Here is a 4,459-nt window from a genome sequence, read left to right on the forward strand (position 1 = left end):
AAATTCAGGCACATTTTCTTATAAGATGTTACTTCATCTCAAAACCAAAGTTTATTCCTTTCTATGTACAGTGAGAGTCCTGGGGATCCTTGGTGGGGAATCAGCAAAAGCAACCTTCTGGTCTTCAGGCTGAACCAAGGGCCACGTTCTTTTTTTCTTTCATCTCAGAGGCCCATACTTTCCCGTTTTGTTGATAGGTGGCATTAGGAAAATAACAATGGAGAAGAGAAATGGCTGCCAAATATTGTATCTAGGACCATCACTAATAGGAAGCCTTAGCACCTTTTGGATCGTGGCTATAAATGCTAAATTAGGAGTGGCCTTTGAATATTTGGGCATTCAAGTAGGTTAACATTTTCATTTTATGAACGAAAGGTTGGGACAGTTAATATCTATTTCCAGAGGCCATACAGTGAAAAGCTAAATGGTGTGCAATGATTTCTTATGGGGAAGATTTCCTGAAGGTAAAGCTTGAAGTCTTCACACTCTTTCTTCCCACCAGTCATTTTGTGCTTCTCGATCCTGTGTGGGCCCCAGAGACCCCAGAGTCACCATTCTGGGTGTCTTCCTGTGGGGACTGGGCCTGCTGGGCTTTTCTCAGTTCCCTTGTCAATGCATCAGTCTTGAACTTCTCCAAGTTTAGCTCCTGCTAGAGCTCTTCTGCTTTCCCCACGGAGGGCCAAAGAACTTGATTTCTGGCCAGAGCTACTGCAGAAGGTCTCTCCTTTGGATCAGGGTGGATCATGTTCTTGAGCAGGTTGTAAAAGTTCCCTGAGAGCTCCTGAGGAATGTCAGGAACATTCCTCTCACGGATGTGATACCATGCAGCACCATTGGCGGGTAACGACTCTGCTCCTGCAGCCACTGCAATCGTTAATCCCAAGGCAAATATGTCTGTTTTGGGAAGGTGCTGGTAATCCTCTTGCAAAATTTCATTAGCCAGGAAACAAATATCTCCTTCTTCCGCTTTAGGTTTACTTATTAATGTCACATGGCCCAAGTCACCAATTTTATACATCACATTGGCAGAGAGAAACCAGTCAGCTTCATTTTCAACCTCTTCTGGGACTCCAGAAGAATCACTTTGTATCTTTGGAAATGATTACAAGACATAGTGTTTTCAGATATAGCAGCTTGCAAGCTCCCACCATTGCGCTATTCATGCTGAATGATCATGTAGTCATCTTCTGCCCATGCAGAGTAGTAACGTACCACATGGGGGTGATGCCCAAGCACTGCATGAGCGTAAACTTCATGCAAAGCCACATTTTCATTTGATGATGCTGCAAAAGGTTTTGTAGAGTGCTTTATTGCATAAACACATCCATCCAGCCTCTTAATGCACTTGTAGACTGTACCAAATTCCTCAACCCCAATTTTTTCTAATTCCAAGAATTCTTTTTTATAGCGGAAAGCCATGTTGGTTTCTCGGAGAACACATCTTTTGGCAGGCAGTCCCTGTCCTACCTTGCCTTCTTCTGGACCAGCTTCCTCGAGATCGCCTCGGGTTTTCCTCTTGCCACTGGGCTGAAGGAGTAATTTTCTATAGGACTCTAGGGTAAAGGGATTAATATTGACCAGAGTTGATGAGGTCTCACTCATGAGGGGACCAGGTTTGAGCCTCAAATGCTTAGAGCCTTGGGAGAGGATCTTCCCTGTTGAAGAAGTCACCAGTTGGCTTGGCCAGCTTTTGGGAGTAGAGGGGCCGTCACCATGCACCTGCTCGCTGCTGCTGCCTGGTTGTTCTGGTCTCTCAGGGCGTTTGAGAGGATCTGACACTGGAGTCCTCAAAATCTGATCTGAACTTTCTTTATCTTCTTCCTGAGATGTGTCAAGTTCACATATGTTATCAAGGGGAGTCCTGGACAGTGTAAACTTTGCCTCTGAATCCTGAGCTTCACACTTCTCTGGGGTTTGGCTCTGGGCTTCCCCACCCTCCTGTGCTTTCTTCTGCTCTTCATTTTCAGTCTGTTCTTCGCAATGGGAAAAGCTTAATTTCTGTCTCAGTTCTTTGTTAGTATCTTTGTCATCCATCTCAGCCAAAGATCTTTACAACACAGGCAAGAAGGTCTATCAGTAAGAGAACACTGTGAATCTATAGGAGGAGAAAAGAACTTCAACTAGCAAGTTCCAAACTCTAGCCTTCCTGTCCCTCTACCAACAGCTACAAGAATTCTCAAACAGAAATTTTAAAAGCCCTTTTAGTATAGTAGTTCTTTGTACTTATTCACAATCCTTAACCAGTTTAAGCTTTAGAATTTTTAAGAGTAATTGTATACATTTTTGGCACACATTTGTATGCATACTTGCATCCACATCTTTTTATAGATCATTCTTAATTGTCTGACCACCGGAGAGTTCCACGTACAATCTGGATATAATTGGGTACAATGAATTTTGAAATAAAGCTTGGATGTCTGTGTCATCATAATAACTGGATTAAAAATGTAAACAAAAAATTGGCCATTCCTCCAATGTTGTTCTATTTTACAGAAATTCATTTGCTTATCTTTTATTAATTGTGTATTTTTATTTATGTAGATATAACCACATTTTGAGAAATCATTTAAACTATTTGTCCAGCATTTCCCTGAACAATTTTATGTATTCAAGAGTCTACAAAGGCTGACTTATTTTTATTCTTTTATTTTTTTTAATAATAGTGAGATCACAGTTAGAAACTTCATCTGCAGCAGGTAGATCCACTATATTGCATTATACTATATAATCTGCAATAAGAAGCCAGGTTTTTTTGCTTCTTTTTCTTTAAGCCAAATCCTGTGCATATGAAACAAGTCGTTCTTTTCTTTGACACTTGAACTCCACAGATGGGGTTGTGTAAGAGAACAGAGAATTAAAGCCAGTGCATATTGCCTCGTTTCTAAGTGTATGATGTATGTAACATAATCCACAATTGTATTTCTCAAAAACATGACAATTGAAACAAAAAATAAATATTAAAAATAATGTTTCCTATTTAAATATACCCTGAGTGTTATAAAAATATATAATAGTTAAATACAATTATTTTTATAAAATTTTCATGAACTGACAACTCTTTCTAAGTTTTTTTTCCTTGAATTTTTATCTAAAGTTTTGGGGGAAAAAAAATGAGAAGATGCTGGTCATGATTTTTAGAAAAGAACTTTATTTTATCATGAGTTTTTTTATTACTAAGAAGCAATTCTAAGTGAAAAAATAAAGTATATAAATGACGTAATTAAAATTGTAAGTCAGAATTACAAAATCTCATAATTCGGAAGGATTATACCAGTTATTCAGACTAACACTACTTGTCTCTCCACCCATCACCAGTCTCCATGCTCAGTATATTCAACATCTATATGGATCCAATATCTAGAATCTCATTTCTTTGACCTTTTCTACCTTGAACATTTCTTCCATTCAACTTTATTTATTTACTGCTATGGCCACTGCCTAAACTTTATCAGCACCAGAAAGTATACCTTAAATCAGGAGGCCAACCTTCCAGTTGTCTATTAGCACCTCTTTTCCTTCCAACTCACTTGATCTAGGAGGTACTCTGGAATTTTTTTTTTTCAATTTATTAAGAGCTTTATTTCACTACTTTTTATTATTTACCACCCTTCAACCGTTCTGTTTTATCTCCCCAATTATTGTCCCCATGTGCCTTAATTAAGAAGTACAATCAACGTTAGTGCTCCTTTCTCATTCATTGTACTACCATATAAAACTAGACCCTGGTATTAAATCAACCATCTGCCTTTTTTTTTTTTTTTTTTTTTTTGCCTCTGCACATATGCTCAATGGAGCACTGTTTGAGATTGTGGCTCATTCAGGCGGGTCACTGTATTACTCATTATAACCAATTGCAAATGGGCACATAACTGTACACAGCAATGCTATACTACTATATTTTCTAAATTTATTCTCTCATTATCAGTAATGGTTTTATATCTTCTCCACTCACTCCATCTACAACAACCTCGATAATCTGTGTGAAGGGCTTGACAAAACAGAAGCCATGAAACAGAAACTCCTCATTCTACCACCACCACCACCACCTGTATTCAATTTCTTTTTGTTCCTTCTTTTTGCAATAGAGACTCTGTTCTCACCAGTGGTCAGTTTCTTCATATGCGGATCTTGCTTTCCCAAGACATGTGTTCCTTCACTTGTTCCCACTGTAGCATCTTTACCTCTCTCTGACAACTAGGTAATTCCCTATGGCAAACAAATATGCTATAGTACCTCATATCTTTAAAAGAATACACATTTTCTGTAATCGCTGTCCACACCAGGATCTCCAATTCTTTGCAGCCCTCTCTAGTCTGTCTACTGCTTCAACTATTCCACTCACATACCTTTTGTCAAGGAATTTTTGGTCCTTATCTTTCCAAACATTTCAGCACCATTCAGTGGCATTCACAATTCTCTCCACCTTGAAACACTCTCTTGTGTACCATATTTTTTTGGA

General features: G+C 38.7%; 1 pseudogene; it reads right to left on the reverse strand.

Moving 5' to 3' along the window:
* Positions 1–442: 442 nt before the first annotated feature.
* Positions 443–2,034, reverse strand: LOC134361509 (wee1-like protein kinase 2; annotated as a pseudogene).
* Between the last annotated feature and the right edge of the window lie 2,425 nt (positions 2,035–4,459).

Source organism: Cynocephalus volans, chromosome 13, assembly GCF_027409185.1.
Source record: "Cynocephalus volans isolate mCynVol1 chromosome 13, mCynVol1.pri, whole genome shotgun sequence".
Lineage (NCBI taxonomy): Eukaryota > Metazoa > Chordata > Mammalia > Dermoptera > Cynocephalidae > Cynocephalus > Cynocephalus volans.